Source organism: Protopterus annectens, chromosome 1.part1, assembly GCF_019279795.1.
Source record: "Protopterus annectens isolate FY-2018-M chromosome 1.part1, PAN1.0, whole genome shotgun sequence".
Lineage (NCBI taxonomy): Eukaryota > Metazoa > Chordata > Ceratodontiformes > Protopteridae > Protopterus > Protopterus annectens.
Genome location: NC_056726.1, coordinates 1,276,420,782 through 1,276,444,175, shown reverse-complemented (window position 1 = coordinate 1,276,444,175; position 23,394 = coordinate 1,276,420,782). Strand labels below are relative to the sequence as shown.

The following is a 23,394-nucleotide window of genomic DNA, read 5'->3' as shown; positions in this document are numbered from 1 at the left end:
ATCAGACTAGTCTATGTTGAGGTCAATAATAAGAAGGGTTTCCTGCTTTACGTTGGTAGTTATCCAGTTAAGTATATTTTCAGTAATACTAATATTGTTTCTCTTGGGAAGTATGTATGTAGCTATTATACATATGGCCTTATGAAAGTTTAATTTAAGATGGATATTTGACCTTTATTTGAACAGAGTGCACATGTGTACGGTTGGGTTTTTCAGAAATTCTGAGTATTTTTTTAACATTTTGCTGCCTATTGTGACTGTAGCTACTGTTCCTAACCTACTATAGAAATTTGTCAAATTACCATTGCCTAATCCACCAGAATTCTTTGGTGACTAGTTTCACCTGTCTAAGTAGGTCCTTTGGAAGTGTATAAGCTATAACAAAATACCTACACTTAAACTAATCATAATTCATCCATAAAAATCATAAATAAGCAGTATTATTTGCACAAAAAGCAGGTTCTTCAGGCATTTAACCATTAAGGCTATGGTAATACAGGCAGAGTCACGCCTGGCCATGCAGAGTAAAATAACTGAAAAATGCACCCACCTTCATGCGTATGTCTTGCTAGTTACATGTTGCTTTTACTGAATAGTGTTGCCAGCTTCTCACACGCTGAAGCAACAGGGCGTTATTTTTTTCAGAGCACTATATTAGGCTACTCAATTTATCATCCCATTTATTTTGTTTATGAAAATGGAATGTGCCCAATACAAAACCAGAATTTCAGCTTCATTACTCATCTCTTCTGAATACTATAAATCCAACTTAAACTCTGAATGATTCATTATTAAAGGTGTGTATATACTACTGGGATAACCTGAACAACAAAGTAAGACGACAAACTTACCATCCAGGGAAGAAGAACTTGCAAACTTTTTACAGTAAAATACAGGTAATTACAGCACTATTGCTAATATTATATTTATTTTTAAATATTTATTCTGTCATAAGTATGTGTGTCTTTCTGAAAATATAGCACTAATTATTGCATAGTGTAGATAAAACATCCTATAAAGTGTGACACAACAGCTGTTCTGTTTGTGATCTGCAGTCAAAAATGAAACAATTACTAACTTTATAGCTACAATTTATAACATTTGTTGGAAAGGGAATTTATGTTATATATATCTCTATCTATGTATATATTATATTTCAGATGAAAGTAAAGGAAAGAGATTATATTCTGGAAATTAATATAGATGGTAGCTGTAAAATCAGTGAATTAGTTTTTGAATCGGAAAATAAGATGTACTTGTGTATTTGTAGATTTTTTATTGCTGTTATTATTTGATAATAATATAAGATGGGCTGTTTAAAGAACACATAGCAGAAAATCAGACCAAGGTGGCAAACAAAAAAGACATGCTGTTGTTAATATATATATATATATATATATATATATATATATATATATATATATATATATATATATATATATATATATATACACACACACACACACACAGTAAAATATATGGTATGTAGCCTCAAGGACTAAAGTTATAGGTCACTGTATCACGTTGATAACTTACAGAGAAGAAATATATCCATGAACCCAAGCTAAAATGTATAAAGTTATTGTGCATATATACCAAATCTTTTAACATTTCCTTTTTAAAGCAGCATTGTTTACCATATTACATTGGTGAAAAATAAATTCAAGGCATTCTAGATAATATAATTTATAAACGTCACTTTTCTTTCTGTCATTCCTCATTAGGAAAAGTAAGTCTGGTTTCTTTTATAAAAGAAATTTTTGATTTTTGCAAAAGTCTGCTTTTTATCTGCCTTCTGCATCTACTTTGCACATTTAGCCTTTTTTCTCTTTTTTTCTGATAGTCTCTTATGCATTAATGTTGCTATGAGCATATTCCATTGGAATCACCTCGCACTACAGATATATATCCAACCTTTAAATGCAGAAGTTCCGTTTCCTGCAGTGATTCTAGCAAATCAGGTTTAGCTAGTATTGTCTTTGCCAGAGGGATGGTTATTAAGGTGGGAGGGTGATAATTCTTGAGGAGCACAGTGCCAGATCTCCTGCCTTACATAAAATAAGAAAAGTGTCTGACATTACTCCCTGATGAGGATCAGGGGGTTAAGGTCAACAGACTGGCACTGTGCTTGAGAACAGAGCTTGCATACATGGCAGTATGCTGTGAGTATGTTGATATCCATACATCACTATTCCAAAGGGAAAAATGCAAAGCAGGAACACCGATCCACTGCACTATGACACTGCAGCTTACCTACATCTCCAATCATTGTGACAGAGAAAGGGGGAGTTATCATGTAAACTTATCTTACCACTGACCAAGCTAAGAGAGTAGAGCTCAAAAAGAAAGAGGGGTAAAACGGGATAAACAAGTGTAACAAGATGAAATACCAGTGTAAGAAAATACTGACCCAGGGAGATGGTAAGAGTATCGTGGAACACATTTTTAGATAGAATTCTGGAGTGCTTTCTTCCTCCTTTTTCACATCACAATTGCATCCAAGGCTGATTCAAACACTAATTGGCACAAAATGTCCCATGAACCTTGTTAGGGCCACACCTACATTTTCTGCAATTAGAATATGACAATCTGCAAATACAAAATGCCTTTGCGCTTCCTCTTACTGCAAATACTGAACTTCCAACCTATTATATGTCCTAATAATTTGATCATTAATATGAAAACCTGTGAATGAGTGGACATCTCTGTCTTATGGCATTATGAATCTACATTTCCCTTGCCAACTTCCCAATTACAACAATTTTTGCTGTTAGACATTTGTGCATTGCCTTTATTCACATTCCATGTTTGTATTCTATGCTTCAGCATTCCAGAACTTTTTCTTGGGCTTCCCTTTTCAGTGAGTTGGAAGACCTTCCTGATGTTGAATTGGAGAAGTTCGACCAACTTCCTCCTTTCCTTTTCTCCTCTTTCCATTAATGTAAGCTGTGGCTACCAGCTGTCTGTTGAGGATTTCTGCTGGCACATTCTGTCAGACATTTGACATTTATTTTATGAGGGTCTTCTTAATTCCTCAGACTAAATGATTAGCAAGAATGTCGGCATTCTAAGTTATATGAGAAATTACCTTAAATGCTCATTGGTTCATTTTGCCTGCCTTCACTTTGGAAGTAATATCACATTATTTTCTCCATGAGATGCCATGCCTTCTGCCTACTTTGGAAGTTTGCCCAAGTCTCCCTTTATCACCCCTTTTATTACATTACAGAAATTAACAGTGTACCCATCCACCCAGCTGCCTCACTCACCTTCATTGTTTTGATGTCCCTCACCTCCTGATCTGTCATGTCCTCAATGGGTCTCTATTACCAGATTGAATGTTTAGGTTATCGAACACTTAAACATCAAACTGGTAATATCGAAAGCAAAAAAATGAGAATGGCCGACTTAACGCAGGAAAAGAATTCCCTTGAACATTAGCCAGAATTTTGCCATTTTGTCTACTGTACAGTGATCTCAGAGTTGGTATATTTAGTTGGGGCAGTGGGAGGCACAGCCACCCACATGAGGGGTGAAGTCCCTACTTTGTTTGGGTTTAAATTTTTTTTTTTTTTTTTTTTTGTGGCCAACGGAAGTCTTTCCCTACACCATTCGCTGTTTTTAGTTTAGATATTACTAGTTTGATGTTTGATAACCTAAACATTTAATCTGGTAATATAGACCCGTCTTCATTTAGCTTTTCCTTTATGACTCTGTATTCTTTCCCCCTTCAGTCCTTCTTGCCCTGTTGCTCCATTGTAGCATGCATCTGGTCATAAAATACATACATGCATACATACATACATATAGGCATTTTTAATTTACCTTCCTCAGTGTCTGCAAGGTTGTGTTCCTCCCTCTTTCAATGGTAGTGCCGGAAATGTACATATTTTGTCATTCCCATCAACATTGCTACCTTTATAATACTTTTATATCAATGTGTCTGACTTGTTTTAGCTTGAGGTTACATATTGCCTCCCTTGGCTACAGTCTAGTTTCCTCTGTTGCCTTCCCATAACGTTGGATCTTCTAAAAGCTCTGATATTTTCCTTTAGGATGCCAATTTATTCCCCATACTGTTTCTATATGTCATTTGTCTTCATGTACATCATTTTTCTTCTCCTTTCACATCTCATCTCTTTTGTGTATGCCAGTATCGGGGGAGCATGGACCAATGGTCCCCTTTCCATAATTTCAATGTTCCTTCTTTCTCAGTATTTGCAGATCTGTGTCAGGAAAAGCCGGTCAGGTATAATCCATTTGTCTTCTTCAAATTATTCAAATATGGACTACAAGACTTTACTATTCACGTTTCTTCTGATATCTACCCAACTTACACTCTCCACTTCCTTTGTATTCCTGTCTGTTTCTGCTTACTTACTCCATTTCTTATCTTTTCTGTCAGTAGAAGTGACATTGAAATCACAGTTCTAATGAATTCTACTTCTAGATTGTCTCACTCCCTTCCACACTTTAAAGATCAAGCACTTTCAGAAAATATTTTATATTTTCATTAGGTTATATATGTAAGTTGCCTGTCTCCCTTTTCTTCCCACAGTGACCCTCTGCCAGATACCCACTGCTAATTCCCATTTCCTCTTCTTTTTCCATATTCACTTGTAGCTCTTTACTGGAAACTGAGTCACCACACCTTTCTCCCCACTTCTTACATATCCAGCCTCCCTTCACACTGAGTATTTCCGCTTCTTTCTTTTTTATCTTAATTTCTTTCAATACGCCTATATCTGCATTTTACCTCTTGAACTTTTTAATAGTCTCATTCTCTTTAGGAAGTTCAAAATTCCTCTTTTGTTCCTTGCTAATACCTTAATAACTGTCCCCACATCAGGCTATTCTTCTTCTCACCCTAATCTACAGACTGAACTCAATGAAGTATCTTCCATTCTTAGACTGATTTTCAAACATCTTCTAATCTTACATTTGCACCATGCATTGTTATGCAAACTGCATCACAACACCTATACACATTAAGAAGCATTCACTTGGTGTATTTCAACAAAAACAACACTTTTAAAAAATAAGATTTATGTACATTGACATCACAGAGGAAAAACAGTAAACCTTAACCTTAGTAGCATCAATGTAGGACAGATGTGTGCTGCATCCATAGATTTTAATGGGCACATAACTCTGCATTCTTGAAGGTGCCCCATTAAAATCTATGAATGCAACACACATTACCCCAAAGTAATGTCACAGTAATAAAAGCTTTTCTTTTCATTAAAAATGGCCCTTGGGATATATGCAAATGACCCCTTAAGGACATCAAGTGTTTCAACTATATGGCTTCTGATTGGCCATGACTTTTTACTTTTTCTTTTTAAGTCTTTGTGGATACATTGACTTGATGTCCTTAAGGGGTTCATAGGTTCATAGGTAGGTACTAGGCTATTGGCCCAAGGGCCCACATAAGCCTAACCAACAAGGTTTCCTGGCTTACGCCACACAAGAAAGTTATTTTCCTGTGCCACTGTCGAGCAGAGACACAGAAATGATCCCCGGGGTGTATTTCCTATTTCCCATCCACTCATCAAGAATTTTCTTGAAGAGTGCTAATGAAGAACTTTGCTTGACATAGATGGGTAGCCTGTTTCAGATTATGGGAAGTCTCTGGGACAGGAATCTATCCCTCCAGCATGTCCTGTTTATTGTGGTGACAAGGTTTAGGTCCCTAGAGCGTGTGGCTCGGAGGGATTGGGATTTCTTTAGGTGTAGCATGTCCAACAGCTCTGGGTTTGACATAGCTTTATATGTTAGGCAGAGATCACCTCGGAGTAGGCGATATGCTACGGAGTAAAGCTGGAGTTTTTTGAGGTGGTCAGTGTAGGGCATTTGTTTGAGGCCAGTAATCCTTTTTGTGAGGTACGTCTGTGGTCTTTCCAGCTGCTGCAGATGTCTTGTGAGGTACATTCCAAAAGGGGTGTTGTACTCTACAATGGGTCTAATGAGTGTCGAGTAGAGGGGAACAATGACCTCTTTTTTCCTGGATGAAAACCCTTTTATGATGAGGTGTGCCACATAGAAGGACTTCTTGACTACTGTGGCGATGTGACTATCAAAGGAGAGACTACTGTCCACTTGGGTCCCAAGGTCTCTTATCACGCATTTGGTGTTAAGTAGATTGCTGCCTATGTGGTAGTTCATGGGTACAGAGTTTTTACCAAAGGGGATGACACTGCACTTTTTGGCACTGAGCTTGAGGCCATGGCTCTGACACCGGGCATCTGTCTCAGTGAGGCCCTTCTGTAGGATGTCCACATCATTTGGGGACTTGACTATGGCTCCTAGTTTGCAGTCATCTGCAAACTTCATTAGCCAGAGGCCTTCTGTGTTAGCCTGTACTTCAGAGAAGTAGATACCAAACAGGAGAGGTCCCAGGATGGAACCCTGTGGTACTCCACTTGTCACTGCTTTGAGGTCAGATTTGGAGTCTGCAACTTTTACAGTGTGGGTTTTGTCAGTGAGCCAGTTGGCAACCCATCTTGCAACATAGGGATTTATACGTAGTTTAGTGAGTTTAGCTATAATTCCAGAATGGGGGATGATGTCAAAAGCCTTGGCAAGGTCAAGATAGGCTGTGTGAACCACCTTACCCTCATCTACGGCTTTGGTGACTGCCTCAAAGAGGTCGATCAGGTTCAGGAGGCATGATCTGCCTTTCACAAACCCGAACTGGATCCAGAGTTTGGAGGTTACCAATGTCTTTGTTTATGACTTCCATGTTGATATGTTCCATGGCCTTGCAGACAGGCTCGTCAGGCTAATAGGTCGATAGTTCCCTGGGATCAGTGGTAGCTCCCCCTTTGTGGAGTGGGATAACTGTTGCTGTGTGCCATTCAGTGGGCACAAAGCCTGATGCAAGGCTATTATTGAACATGGTGCTTAAGTGGGGAGCCAGTTCATTCTGAAGTTCGTGTAAAACGTAGCCTGAGATGATGTCCGGTCCCACGGATGCTGTGTTTTTGGCTTTAGAGAATGCAGCTTTTATCTGTGTAGTCGTGATTACAGGGACTCTGCATTCTTCCTGTATAGATATGGGCCCTTTAGGGGGTGAGAGGGGGGTAAAGTTAGCACTGAACCTATCTGCCAGGATGTTGGCAATATCAGTTGGTTCTGTAATTTTCATGCCTTTGTGCTGTAACTCAGAGCAGATCTGGGTGTTGCCATCTGGATTCTTGACATAGCTATAGAATGCTTTGTGGTTGTCCTTGGAATTAGTGGCAATTTTGTTTTCGTAGCTAGCTTTGGAGGATCTTATAAGGAATCTCAGCTTCTTACTGAGGCTGACCAGGGAGCTCCTCCACTCATGGGATTTTACTCTCTTTTGCAACAGTTTCTTCCTTCTGTTGTACAGTTTGTTTATGGCAGGGGACCACCAGATTGGCTTCCTTTTTTTGGAGGATAGCGTCTTGGTTCTGTTTGGGATAGCATGATCCATGCACTCGTGTAAGTGCTTATAGAGTGCATTTGTGTAGGATTCAGCAGTTGTAACTGTATTGTCCATCTGCATGGGTGTCATGAAGTTCACCACTTCTGTCTTAAGAAGCATGAAGTTGGCTTTGGAGAATTTTTTTACTGTGGTTTCCTTAATGAGGGGTGGGGGCGGGATGTGGATATCAAGGGTGATTAGCTTATGGTCGGAGCGGACCAACAAGGAGTTGACTTCAGGTGTGGAACACCAGTCACTCATGTTGGTAATGACTAGGTCTAGGATATTGTTGCCCCTGGTGGGGGTGTGGATAAGTTGATCCATGGCATTGGAGTTTATGAATTCCACAAAGCGTTGAGCTAAGGAGTTGGTACATGAGATGTTTTCCCAGTTAATGGTGGGGTAGTTGAAGTCGCCCATTATTAGGGTGTTTGGTTGAACCCTAATATTTTCCAGTACATCATGAAAAGAGGAGTGGGAATCCTGGGGCATGGCAGGGGATCTGTAGCAAGCTACAATTTGGATTGTAGTTTTGCCCAGAGGTAGTTGCACTTGGATAACCTTGGATGCATTATGCTGAGCAACTAGCCTGGAGGTGTGGATATCCTTAATGAATATGGACACACCCCCACCTTTGGTGTTTCGGTCCAGGTTACATGGCCGAAAAGTGTGGTATGAGTTATAGCCTGGTAGTGCAGGCGTGCTGTCTGGAGCCTTGAATCAGGTCTCAGTCGCTGCACAGGTATCAATGTTCTCCATTTTAAGGAGTGCCTCGAGTGAGTGCATTTTGAGATTTAGACTTCTAGTATTGAGTAGCATTACCTTCAGTTTTTGCTTGCCTGTTCCTGTTATGTTGGTGAATTTGTTATTTGAACCTTGCCTAAAAAAGGCACTATAGGGGCAGTAAGAGCCTTAGCCAGTATCCGGAATCCCAGGGGCGACAGGTGCAGGCCATCTGTGGCAAAGCATCGTGGTCTGTCGACCATGTCATCCCAAGCAGACAGATACTGGATCCCCTTAGAATGATGCTAGAAGCTTAGCCAGTTGTTGAAGTCAATCATTTTGTCCTTGTACTGCGGTATCATTCTGGGTGATGGCAGAATGCTACTCAGGGCTAGAGTCATACCTACCTGGGCTACAAGATCAGAGAGCTCTTCCATGTCTGTTTTCATGTAGTCCAGGGAGGTACGTCTCAGGTCATTCACGCCAACATGAACAAGGACAATCATATTTGTACTTGTTGTGGAGTGACCTGAGTGCATGGGTTATGTAGTGGATCCAGGCAGCTGACAGTAACTTTCTCCTTATTTAGCCTGGTGAGTGGGACATCAGTGTGCCTGACTATAGAGTCACCTATGACTAGTGCGTCGGGTACGTTGTTTTGCCTTATTGGCTGTGGTTGAGTGGCACACTGAGTCTGTGGGCTGTGTGTCATTTGGGTTGTGTTGGGGGATGGAGGTTGCTTGCATTTCTGCTTTGGTGGTCTCTTTTTCTTAGACAGATTATTACTGAGGGCCTCCACGAATGTTTTTGTGTTACTAAGTGTGGATTTTGGTGGTGTAGATTTAGTGAGACTATGTAATGAGTGTGGTGTGGTGCAAATGTTTACCTTCTCCTCATGACTGTCAAGTTCAGTCTTGGTTGGAGACAGATTTACCTCCAGTTTGGCTAGATAAGTGCATCTCTCACAGGTTGTAATGTTGGGTGGTAGGAGGAGAGGGTTGTCTGTGTACATGAGACAATTTCTACATTGCCTCAAGATGCCCAGATTCATCAGATAGACAGGAGAGAACACTGGGAGCTGACCCTTGGCCATGCCTGAATAAAAAACTATTTTCCTTTAGATAAGTGAGGAAAGTGAGTACAAGAGCTGTTTTTCTCTAAGCAAGCGAGAAGAGTAAGTACAAAAACTGTTTTCCTCTAGGTAATGAGGAAGGTTGAGTGCTATAGTAATTAGTAGCTTATTTAGTGCTTACAAGTTCTGAACAAGTGATGAGCATGAATAAGCAAATTTAAGTGCTAAAAGTAAGAATCTGTATCTGCACTAGACAAGTTACAGGGCAGAAACAAGTGCAAATGCAGGCTTTCAAATCAGAAAGTTGAAAGAGATGGAAGAGATTGCCCAAACGGACAGTAACTACAATTTCTGGGCCAGAACCACTCCTTATGTGGTAGACTGGTTACCTAGTGCTTACCACTCCCACTGATAAGCTAGAAGGCTTCCCTCTAACACAGAAAGGCTTGGGGGGCTCAGAAGCTTACATACAGTCCTGGATACAGCAAATCTGTATCTGGAACACTAGTTACAGGAAAGGTAGGAAACAGGCTTACAGTTTTTTTTTTTTTTTTTTTTTACAGAAAAGTAGCAAAAACAGTAGTAAAAACTAGCAAGCTAGCACACTTGAGTATGTAGCAATATTAGACCAAGCACAGCTTAAAAAATGCAATTAAATTAAAAAGGACTAAAAGCAAGTGCAGAAAGAGTTTATTTGGTAGAATGTGGTAAAGACATGGGACTGGGGGAGTGTCCCAGATCAAATCTACAGTGGGGCAGGCAACTGCAAAAGCCACCAAATTTAAACTACAAACCAAAAATAGGGAAGGTGGGTAGGAAAAAACAGTTTCAACAGAGATCTAAGCAACAACTAACAATACAAACTTTAAAACCAAAATATACTCAGCACTGTATATTTGCAGATCAGTCTCTCAGAACAGTGAGACAACAGTTTCAACAGAGATCTAAGCAACAACTAACAGTACAAACTTTAAAACAAAAAAAATATACTCAGCTCTATAGATTTGCAGATCAGTCTCTCAGAACAGTGAGACAACAGTTTCAACAGAGATCTAAGCAACAATGAATAAACTCTATAACCAAAAAAATATACTCAGCTCTGTATATTTGCAGATATTCTGGAAGGCAGTCTCTCAGAACACAGGTTCCAGCAATTAAATGCAGGCTGTTACTAACCATTTGCATATATCCCATGGGCCACTATTACAGGAGGTTTAAGGTATCACTCAGTGAAAACTGTAGCTTGGCTAGGTTATTCTTGTAGTTTTTACTAATTGGTTTGCCTGGGTGACCTTTTTACTCTTTGGTTTCAATGCTATTTTTCAGAAACCTTACTGGTTAGGGACATCAGCCAGATGTAAAGACCCTGTGTTTCTAAATTATAATCAAGTAGTCCACTTCTGTTGTGTTGTTGATGTTATAAGCTGGCTGAAGCATACATGTTGAAGTTAGTGGTGTTTGGCTTAATTAGCTTGAATGTATCTAGAAAGGCTTGCAAAGAAAAGTAAAAAATCACGGACATTCAGAAGATATATTGCTGCAACACTTGATATATTTAAGCAGCCATTTGCATATATTCCATAGGCCTCTCTAATGCCCTTTAGTGCTACCAATATGTGCTGGGCACCACTATGTGTTGTTCTCATACCGGCCAAGTGATCAAGGAGCCTGAATCTTCACCACTGATACTGGAAAGGGGCAAGCATTTGGAATACAAAAGGATATACTCAGTATTTCCATATGCAGATCTCTCTGCATCAAGTACACTTTCACTTAAGAGCACATAGGGGAACACACTCAGCCCAAGGTCTAGATGACTCTATATCTGTCTCCCTCCAGATCCTCAATAAGACTTCCCACTGGTACAGCTGTAGGGTAGGACCTCAGCAGAGTGTCCAAGCCAGGTCCTCCAGCACCCTCTCTGTGAATCCAGTGCTGTGCGTCCCTGTACCAACACTAACTGACCCACACACACTCTTTAAGATTTAATTTTCACACACACACCTGGGAAAGGCTGGCACAGATTACCCACTCTACCAACCTTACCCTGACTAGAAGTTAGTTATCACTGCAACCAGTCAATTGCTAGAAAGCTCTTAAAAGGGTATCCACTTATACTGTGTAATATTATTACTAATACAAATGGTAGTAGTTCACCAAGATGGTTAGGCCTTCTGGAGTGGCCCACAAAGTATCACCAAGAAGGTTTGTGGACTGCATTGTTGTGGCAGGACAGGTAGCTTACATCCTTCTAAATAGGGAATAGCTGATTGAAGGCTCAGTGTCTGTTATTCTAAAAGTGCATTAGTTCTGGTTCAAGCACTTGGACTTCAGGCCAGTTATTTTACATTAAGAAGGTTTGTAGTCTGCACTCTTGTGGGAGGAGAGGCTATATTCTGCCCTATTGAGCTGGGAATTTCCGGTTAAAGGCTTATTGTGCCTGCTTATTTGATCTGTTTCTTTCTGAAATTTGTGCGCCTTGTTTGCTGTAGCCAAGAAGTTAGTAGTTTATTGGCCATTTTGGGCTAATTTCTCTCTCTTTCAGTTCCCTGCTATAAAAACCGCATTTGCATGGTTTTGCATGCCAGGCAGTGCCAGATAGCTAGGGTTAAACTTTTCCCGGCTCCATTAAGTGTGCTCTTCAAATTTTCCATTGGAACTAGACAAACTTTCAACTTAAGCACTCAAACCATGCATTTCACAGCCCAGCACTTGCTCAAAACTCATAGCAAGCACTAATTAACCCTAGCACTAGACCCCCTATACTGTCCAGAAGGACAAGGCTCTCTATTCGTCCCTACCAGCTAATCAGTAAAACAGCTCACTTTACCTATTCAGGCATGTCCAAAGGGCAGTTTCAGGTGTACTCGCCAGTCCAACTGGTGAATCTGGGCATTTTGAGGCAATGTTACAACTGCCTTATGTTCACAGACAACCCTCTCCTCCTACCACCAAACACTAATATATGCGAGAGATGCAATTATACAGCCAAACTGGAGGCAAGGCTCTCTCAACCCAAGACTGGAACCGAGAGTAAAGAGGAGAAGGAAAATACTTGCAACACACCAACAGTCTCAGACCTACTAAACCAACACTGGAAAATAACACACATAAATACACAAAAACATACTAGGAAGCTCTAAATAAAAATCTGCAAAGCAACAGAGACCTCCAAAGCAGACACCCAAGCAACCTCCACACCCCATCACAAACCATGAAACACATACTTCACATAATCAGTGTGCCATGCAATCACAGCCCTTAAGGCAAAATAATATACCCAACACACTAGTAATAGGCGACTCTATAGTCAGACACACTGATGTCCCACTAACTAGGCTGGACAAGGAGAAGGTTACAGTTAGCTGCCTGTCGGGTGCCAGGATCCATCACATAACACAAGCACTCAGGTCACTCCAGAACAAGTACAAATGCGGCTCTGTCATTGCTCATGTTGGTGTGAATGACCTGAGACGTACCTCCCTGGAATACATAAAAAGAGACATGGAAGAGCTCTCTGATCACATAGCCCAGGCCGGTATGACCCTGACCCTGAGTAGCATCCTGCCCTCACCAAGAATGATGCACAGTATAAAGAAAAAATGATCAATTTCAACAATTGGCTAAGTTTCTGGTGTCATTCAAAGGGGATCCAGTATCTGTCCACCTGGGATAACATGCTCGATATGTCACGTTGCTTCACAAGAGATGGCTTGCACCTGTCACCCTTAGGCTTTTGAATACTGGCCAAGACTTTTGCTGCCCCCATAGTGCCTTTTTAGGCAAGGCTCAAAAGTCAAACCCACCACCGTAAATAGCACAAGTAACCAAAAACTGAGGGTAATGCTACTCAATGCCAGAAGTCTAAACCTCAAAATGCATGCACTCTAGGCACTCCTCAGTATGGAGAACATCGATATCTGTGCAGTAACAGAAACCTGGTTTAAGGCTGCAGAGATCATCCCAGCACTACCAGGCTATAACTCATACCATACTTTTCGGTCACAGAACCTGGACCGAAACACAAAAGGTGGGGGTGTATCCATATCCATCAAGGATACCCACATCTCCAGGTTAGTGGCACAGCACAATGCCTCAGAGATAATTCATGTGCAACTAACAACAGGCAAAATTGCAATTCAAATTGTAGCTTGCTACAGATCACCCACCATGACCCAGGACCCCCATTCCGTGTTTCTGGAGACACTGGAAAATATGAAGGTCCTACCAAATGCCCTAATACTGAGTGATTTCAATTACCCAAACATTAACTGGGAGAACTACTCAAGTACTAACTCCCTTGCCCAATGCTTCCTAGAATTTATAAACTTGAATGCCCTGGATCAACTGGTCAACACCCCCACTAGAAGTGACAACATATTGGACCTGGTCATCACCAACATGGGCGACCGGTGTTCTACACCAGAGGTCAAACCTTCACTGGTTAGATCAGACCATAGACTAATCACTCTGGATATCCACATTCCACCCGCACTGCCAGTCAAGGAAACCACCATGAAAAACTTTTCAAAAGTAAACTTCACGTTACTTAAGACAGAGGTGGAAAGGTTCACAGCCCCATGCTAAAGGACAACGCTGTCCAAGCTGCTGAATCCCTTACAAAGGCACTCTGTGAGCACCTGCAAGAATGCATGGATTGTGCTATCTCAAGCAAAACCAAGACTCACTCCTCCAAGAAAAGGAAACCAGTCTGGTGGACCCCTACCATAAGCAAGCTATACAACAGAAGGTGGAAACTAGTGCAAAAAATAGTAAAATCCCAAGAAGGAAAGGCATCCCTGATCAGTATCAGCAAGAAGCTACAATCCCTCATAAAATCATCCAAGGCTAGCTTCGAAAGAAAAATTGCCAAGGACTCCAAAGATAACCACAAAGCATTCTTTAGCTATGTCAAGAACCTAAGTGGAAACTCTCAGTTCTGCTCTGAGTTAGTGCAGAATGGCACAAAATACACTGAACCGACTGATAATGCCAACATTCTGACAGACAGGTTTAGTGCAAAGTTCACCCCCCTCTCATCCCCTAAAGGGCCCATAACCATACCAGAAGAATGTGGTGCCCCGGCAATCACTGACACACAGGTTAAAACAGCCCTATCCAAAGACAAAAATACAGTTTCAATGAGACCAGATGGTGTCCCAGGCTGTGTCTTACATGAGCTCCAAAATGAACTAACCCCTCACCTAAACACACTGTTCAAACTCAGCCTCTCTACAGGCTATGTACACATAGAGTGGCACACAGCAACAGTGGACCCCGGGAACTATCTCCCTATAAGCCTGACTAGCCTGGTCTGCAAGGCTATGAAATGCATCATCATGGAATTCATTAACAGAGACATTGGGAACCTTCAAACATTGGACCCTACCCAGTTTGGCTTTGTTAAGGGCAGATCATGTCTCCTAAACCTGGTGGACTTCTTTGAGACAGTTATCAAGGCTTTAGATGAGGGAAATGAGGTCCACACAGCCTACCTAGACCTCACAAAGGCTTTCAACACCATTCCCCATTCTGGTATTCTAGACAAGCTCACCAGCCTGAACATAAACCCCTATGTCACGAGATGGGTTGCCAATTGGCTCATGGATAGAGCCCACATGGTGAGAGTTGCAAGCTCTAGGTCCGACTCTAAACCAGTTACAAGTGGCGTCCCCCAGGGCTCAGTCCTGGGACCCCTCCTGTTCGGTATATACTTCTCAGAGGTATAGGCAAGCACAGGAGGACTATGGCTGACCAATTTCACAGATGACTGCAAACTAGGGGCCATAATTGACTCTCCAGCTCATACAGACATCCTCCAGAAGGGTCTCACTGAGACGGATACCTTGTGTCAAAATCATGGCCTCAAGCTAAATGCCAAAAAGTGCATAGTCATCCCCTTTGGAAAAAACAAAGTACCCGCGAACTACCACAAACACATGGTAGTCCCCTAAATACAGAAAATGTAATAAGGGATCTGGGGACCCAAGTAGATAGTAATCCCTCCTTTGATATTCATATTGCCAAGGTGGGTAGAAAATCCTTCTATGTGGCCCACCTAATCACAAAAGGGTTCGCATCTAGAACAAAAGAGGTTATTGTGCCCCTCTGCTCATTACTCATCAGACCCATCATAGAGTACAATGCCTCATTTGGGATGTACCTTACAAGACACCTGCAACAGCTGGAAAGACCACAGAAGTACCTCACCAAGAGGATTACTGGCCTCAAACATATGCCTTATGCAGTCCGACTGAAGAAACTCCAGCTGTACTCGGTTGCATACCACTTATTCAGAGGTGATTTCTGCCTGACATACAAGGCCATGTCCAACCCAGAACTGATGGACATGCTCCCCCTAAAAAAAAACAAATCCCCAAGACCCACATGCTCTAGGGATCTAAACCTCACCACAACAATAAATAGGACGTGCTAGAGGGATAGATTCCTGTCCCAGAGACTCCCCATGCTTTGGAACAGGATTCCAATCTACATTAGGGAGAGCCCCCCACTAACGCTCTTCAAGAGAAACCTTGACAAATGGATGGGAAACAGAAAATTTACCCTGGGGATCACTACAGTGGCTCTGCTGGACAGAGGCACAGGGAACTAATGGCTCTGCTGGACCGAGGCACAGGGAACTAATCTAAGGGGGCAGTGAAAGCCAGCACATTCTGGCTAGGCTTACAGATTCTCTCAAGTAGATAGCCTAGTACTTAGCTATGAACCTATGAACCTATAAATATAAGTACTCTCAACAGTTAGATACTCTCAAGAAGAACCAGCCACAATAAAAGTTTTAAACATATTTAATAATAAATAATAATAGAACGTGAAAATATTGATTATATATTTACAGTAAACCACAAGGTTCAAATCATAGAAAATATTGAAAACAACAATGATGGACAGATTCATACAAATAAAAAAAAAACAATCTCTAAACTAAGCTTCACTACATCCCTGACTGAATCTAAAAGAATTTACTGTTCCCTAATAATTTACTTAGGCAAGGCAAGATGAAATACATGAGCAGTCTTTCTAGTCAGGCCCCAAATGGAATACTCTATGCTCTGAGATTATTCCCTGTAAAATATAATATCCAAAATGACTTGCAGAATAACCTCATCTGGTCACCTGACTCTAGGTTCTCACAGTATCTCCTGTTGAAGTTTGAGACACGACTTTAGCTGACTGCTACAATACACATTTAGAGCTTTTATGGCAATGCCTAGGAGCTAGAGACATTTACAACACTTTCCCATTCTTTACAAAAGCTAACAGATAATGGCTGCTCCCAAACCTAGCATCTCTGGCACTACTCAGCACTGCAGGGTACTGTTTAGTGATTTAACAGCTCATTTGTATTCCCTTATTGTTCTTGTCAGCCAGTTAACCATTGTTGTGGCAGTGTCCTCTATTAAAATATATACATTTAATTCAGATACCATAATAGGTGTACATTTCTCTTCGTTTCAGCAGGGTGCACTGTTGATACATTTTAACACAATTAAACACAATCAAAGCTGGAAATACATTTTCAGCACAAGCATCTGTACAGATCAGTTTGATATACTAATGACAAACAATTATTTACAAATTTCCAGCTAGCTGTGCTGGCACAAGTCATACATCCACTGCCCTACTTCTCCCTGGCATGGCTGGCAGTATATCCTATTGTCACAGCCTCTGTCATATGAGATATTGTAGACTAATACAGTCTTATAGAAAAAAGCTCTATATATTCCAGCAAGGATACTAAACAGCCATGGTACTGAAAGCAAAGCACCACAACAAAATGTAGACAGGAGGACATTTTTTTTAAATATAACTCAGTTGTTTTTTTTTTTTTTGTTAAATAATTAAATCCTTTGAGAAGTTCAAATAATACTATCAACTGACTTGCAAAAATATTTATAAATATATGAAGTTAAGTTTTTAGTGAAATACACCTACCTTGTTCAACTCCCTGTTATGAAAAGCATTGTTATGTTGGAAAACAGGAAAGAATGGTTTGTTTTCTGCATAGAAACGTTTTAATGTTTCAACTGGCCATGCCTAGAAACACTGCTGCATACAAAGAGGGTTCTCACATGAGTAATGAGTTTATGAAAGGCTTTCTCATAAGAGGCAGCTGTTCTAGTTGTGCAAGCCTAGTAAGCAGATTGTAGTCAATAGTTTTTTTTTTCTTTCAAGCAGATTATGCAATCACTTCCACTAATATAGTTACATTTTACTGTACTCTGGAGATATGTTTTCTGGCTGAAACCCCTAATTTATCAGTCTTAGAAGGGAAACTATACTCTTAAATAAGAGATGCTACTACATTTCAGTCTCTACATGTCAATTTTTTTGCTGCAAACATTAGGCCAGATTCCAAAACAGTTGTTCTCTGTGTATGTCTGCCCTGATTTTGAATGACTGGCTCTCAGTGTGTAAGTGACTTACTTCAGTGTTAGACAAAATTATCTATAAACAGGTTTACTCTGGGAAACTAATTCCAAAAGACCTGCTTAGCCTACTCTTAGTGAGTGTGGGCACTTACAGTGAGAGAAAGTCTTTTGGAATCAAGGCCAATATATCAGTACTTGCAGTTCCATCCAATGGAGATGCAATGCATATTTTAAAACCACAATCGTATCTTAAATTAACTCCACTTCAATAAAAGAATGAGAATTCAGTCAACATCACCCCACCCCGATAGCATCAAAAAAGCCCTGAGATTATAGCACATAATAGTATATTTGGAAAAAAAGCTAATCCCATAAACTACACAAAGATTGCAATTACATTGAAGCACATGAAACATATAAAAACGAATTTCTGTATGCTACATAAATCTTCTGTACTTTTCAAAATATTGTCTGTCAATCCTTAAAACAGTTCTCAGTTGTGGACAGACATTAAAATACTGGCACATTACTAAACAAATAAATAAAATATTCTGTATGGGCTGTACAGCTATGACAGTAGAATTATTTTAACAATTATTCCATAACATAAAATTAAAACTAAGTAAAGACATAAAGAATATCAAATACTCCTATAACATATCAGCAATTCTAACAAACTAAACATCTTTCAACTGGATATTTACCTAAGCATTTCCAAAAAAAGTGTCCTGGCTCCTGCTGACTTCTGCAGTTGACCAGCTATCACCAGCCAGTATTCTCTTCAGCCAAAAGATAAATCAAGGGTGCATACTGTAATAATGGAAACATATTGTGAAAAACATACTGTCATTGTCCCCCCACACTGAAAATGGGGATACAGTTACACTTATAAATAAAACAACTAGCATCATAACGAAAAAACCAAAAATACCACGACAGAAGCAGCAATGAGAGGCAAACTTAAAATGATGAAAAAACCAATAGCGTAATAAAATTTAATTCACCGCTTTCGTCCGAAGACTTCATCAGAATCAAGAAATATGTCATAAAACAAACTTAAATACTTCCAAAATTAAACAATTAATTAAACAATTTAAACACACAGTTAAAAACTGTTGCCTCCTTTTTTAATTGAAAGATCAACAGGTGATTTTTTAACTGTGTTTAAATTGTTTAATTAATTGTTTAATTTTGGAAGTATTTAAGTTTGTTTTATGACATATTTCTTTATTCTGATGAAGTCTTCAGACGAAAGCGGTGAATTAAATTTTATTACGCTATTGGTTTTTTCATCATTTTAAGTTTGCCTCTCATTGCTGCTTCTGTCGTGGTATTTTTGGTTTTTTCGTGTTGACTGGGCTTTTTGGTGGTTTAACTAGCATCATAAAGCAATGGAAATGAATAAACAAGCGGTAATATGTCTTTTTTTTTACTATAAATCATTAACATTTAAGTGCAGAAGATCAGCAGAGTATAAATACACTAATTAGAGGCAAAACTAGAAAATAATTAAAGTTCTATCCATCCACTTTTACCAAAGGTTCACTGTATTTATTTGATCTACCTAGCATTACTCATAATTCAAATCTTCCTTCAGATCTCACACTCACCTCTTACCTTACCCCTTCTCTATTAACATAACAGAATAATAAGAAATACAAGACAGGTGAGTCACAAGACAATTTATAACTTGCCAATACCCACCATCATGTTGTACCCCACTTCTTAAGGGCAAAGCAGGTAAGTCCTAGATTACATTTGTGGGTAATCATCCAATCATACAGGTTGAATGTGAAGGATGTTAATGTGTCATTCTTTTTCACTTTTATTAAACTATGTTTGCTGTACGCAATAACTGTTTTAATTAGGGCTGCATAAAGAGGGGTGTTAACTTCTTTTGACCTAAATGACATTCCTTTAGATATTTGTTGTGCTAAACAGAAGTATTTTCAGAATACTGCTGCTAGATCAAGATCAAAGGTGAGGGCATTATTAACTGAGATGTCAAGATTCCTAACTACATTATCACTTTGGCGTGGGGTGACTATACAGAACACTGGATGAGAGAGTTACATACCAATTGTGACAATGCTATTCTTTGTTGCATTTAATTTTAGCCTTTTTGTACACCAGGTGTTTATAAGGATTAGTCCCTGCTGCTATGACTGAGCATACAAGGGAAATTTGACAATAAGGCCCATCTGCAAACTTAGTTAAACAAAGGTTCTGATTCCCAGTCTAGAGATTAAAGAAGTAGATAAGAGGAAGGAGGGCTCCCAGTATTGAGCCTTGGGGCACATCACTAGTTACCCTCATCCTTTTTAAGGAGGCACCCTTTCTAGGGAGCCATCTTTCAGACATTTGGCTGTCTGCATCATTGCAAAAATATATACTTTTAAGGAACTTAGCTTGCTTGCAATGCCTACATGGGATATAGTGCCAAATGTCTCGGCCAGACCCAAATAAGCTGTGTGAATATAATGACCACTATCGATAGTCTGTGCAACCTTCTCAAAGAAATTAACCAAACTGAGTAGGCATGATCTCCAGTGACAAAGCAAATCTATATAACCTGATAAGGTTTTTAATATCAAGTTTATGAGGTCAGCTATATTGCTTTTCAATTCTTTTCAAATCAAACTATTCAGGGTTAATGGGCCTATAGTTTCTTAAGTCAATGAGAATCTCCACAAGTGAATGTTTGCCACTGTTCATTAGATATCCAGGTAAATTATCATGCCACATGGAAATAGTATTTTTAGTTTTAGAGAGTTCTTCAGTACATGTTCATTTGTCATATTATAAGGTATAATGGATTCAGGAATTTGTGGAATTAAGACAGTTGTTTCAGGAATACAGTTTGTACTAAATTGTCTGTTATCTAACACCAACAGATCTGAATGGGTGTTTCCATTATGGGTAAGTTCAAAACACTGTTGGATGTTATGTCTTAATTTCATAATATAACTAAAGAAGGACCTATTATTATCCTTAGCTTCAGAAGCTGATTTTATCTCATGCTTTATCTTACCTGCCTTGATAGTAGCTTTTAATTCCTTACTAATATTCCAGATGCAATTTTTCAAATGATACATTTTAGATTTTTTGAATAATTCACAAAGGTTTTGTTTCTTGTTGTAGAGTTTATATAAACTGGTGGACCAAAAGGGTGGTTTGCTCTTAAGCATCCTATTACATTTGGTTCTACTAGAGATGGTTAGGTTGAAGCATTTATCTATGTAGGAGTATAACTCCTCTGTATAAACAGCAGCTATGCTGTTGCCAGGTCTGGTGATGTTAGAGATGAATTTGGATATATCATCATAGAGTTAAAGGAGATTTACCCATTTGAAATCCCTGAATTTCGAATTATTTACTGTAGAAGATTTAGAAATTTTTACAAAGAAGATCACAAGCTTATGGTCAAACATAACCAGGGATGGAGAAACTAGAGGGGTATCCCCTAGTTAGTTTGTTAACTGTTCCAAAGAATTTTTTTATTGCTTAAGTTTGACAATCTCTGAACATACCCAGCTTTGGAAGTAAAGGCATTTCAGTTTTTTGAGGGGTAGCTGAAATCTCCCTTTTTAACACATTTTTGGTGATAGGTAATTCTTAAACTGCACTTAGGAATCTAAAATGGTCATACAGGGACATGGCTTGGACACATATGACTACAAAACTTGGACATCTTCTAAAACCATCTAGACCTATAAAGCTGATTTAAATATATATATATATATATATATATATATATATATATATATATGTATATATTTGCACTTGATCTGTCTCAGTGCTATTTAACACTTCTGTGCTGCATTTATTGATTTGGTTGAATTTATCACTGTGTTTCAGTTTGCACTAGTTAAAGAAACACAATCTGTTATTACTGTACTGCTCTTAGGTTGTTTTAACAGTATTCTGATATTTCCTGACCTCTTCTGATACTGCAAAAGCTATTCTGAGTTTGCCAGTGTTCTCCTGAGTTTGTCAAAATATTTCCAAATTTTACAAAGTTTTTTCTGTGTTGAAGTTGTCCCATATTTGCACACCTTTTCTGTATTTTGTAAACATTTCTCAGGGTTAGTGAACTTATTTCCAAGCATTCCTGATACTGCAGGAATTTTACCTTTTGTTGTAAAGCATTGGTTGCTGCATTTGAACTCAAAACCAGTTAATTTTACAATAAGATTTTTTTTGCACTCTGGTGGGAGCAGAGAGCTGATTCAATCCATCCAAGTTTGAAACTGCTGGTGGAAGGCTTATTGTGTGTTTATCTGATTGACCTGAGACCTTAACTGTGTAAAAGTCTTTCATTCTAATGGCATAAAAGCCTCACATTTGCACATCATACAAATGTGGTCACATGTGCCTTGTATATAAGCAAACCTCACCAGTTCAAAATCCACTATAGGAAACACTCTCCATAGTCTGACTGTTCATAGCTTCTTGAAGAGCTGCCAGTTTGTGTAGAGGGCAGTACCACTGTGGTTTATATAATAGTATACTATTAAACATTCTCAAGTAGACCTTTAAGTGACTCTTTTCTACTCTTTCCCATCTACTATGGATCTGGTTATAATGGAAAGGCACTTCCCTGTCATCTCTGTTTCTGGCCTGGTGGATATGGGCATCCTGAGGCAGTGTAAGTAACTGCCCCATGTCACTGACAACTATTTAATTTTAGAACAGACAAACACAGTGTGCGAGAGATGCAAATACATACACAATGTTATTGGAAGCAAAGCTCTCACATACATATATGAAAAATGCAAACCAGGTTGTCAGTGTTACAGCCAAAACACTCATTACCAACACTAAAGAACAAACATATAGACCCACATATACAGAGGTAATCACTTGTAATCTAACCAAACCCCCAAGACCTCCTAAAAGAACCTATCAGTGCCCCTGTGCACACTCAAAGACAGGACCGTCAAACATTTTAATTATTGGGGATTCCATTGGAAGGCATAGTGAGATCCCCCTTACCAGGCTAAACAAAGAAAAGATCACAGTGAGCTGTCTGTCTGGAGTTAAAATGCACCAGATCATACATGCAGTTAGGTCTTTAAACCACAGGTATCAGCATGACACAGTCATAGTCCATTTGGGCATAAAAGACCTAAGATGTACCTCAATGGACTATATGAAGAGAGACATGATGGAGCTCTCCGAATATGTGTCCAAGGTAGGTATGAATCTAGCCTTCAGTAGCATCCCATCTTCACCAAAGATAATGCTACAATACCAGCAAAAAATGATTGACTTCAACAACTGGCTTAGTTTCTGGTGCTACAAGAAGGGAATCCAATATCTGTCAGCCTGTGGACACATGATCATCAAACCAAGATACTTTGCCAGAAATGGTCTGCACTTGCACCATTTCGCTTCCAGATACTGGCAAAAATGTTATCTATCCCCATAGTGCCTTTTTTAGGATGTGCCAAGTTGTTAATCCCTCCAACAAAACAAAAACCTAAAGGTACTGCTGCTCAGTTCTAGGAGTTTAAATAATAAACTGCACTCCATGGAAGCACTTGTCACCCTAGAGAATGCAGACATATGTTCAGTCATGGAAACATGTTCCAGAACCACAGAAAACACCACAGCTATCAAAGGCTACAATGCCTTTCATACATTTTGATCACCCTCAACTCAGGATAAAACAAAGGGAGGAGGTGTCTCAGTGTGCATAAAAGACAAGTACAATGGTAGACTGGCCCAACAACATAACTCATTTGAGCTGCTCC

At 39.5% G+C, this 23,394-nt stretch overlaps 1 protein-coding gene across 1 annotated transcript in view; it reads left to right on the top strand.

Moving 5' to 3' along the window:
- The first annotated feature begins 721 nt into the window (after window positions 1–721).
- The window catches only part of LOC122809943 (inositol 1,4,5-trisphosphate receptor-interacting protein-like), a 194,911-nt gene continuing 172,238 nt past the window's right edge, over window positions 722–23,394 (top strand). Inside the window, exon 1 of the mRNA XM_044081549.1 lies at window positions 722–896. The gene's annotated coding sequence lies outside the window, so the exon portion shown is untranslated. The remainder of the gene's footprint in view (window positions 897–23,394) is intronic.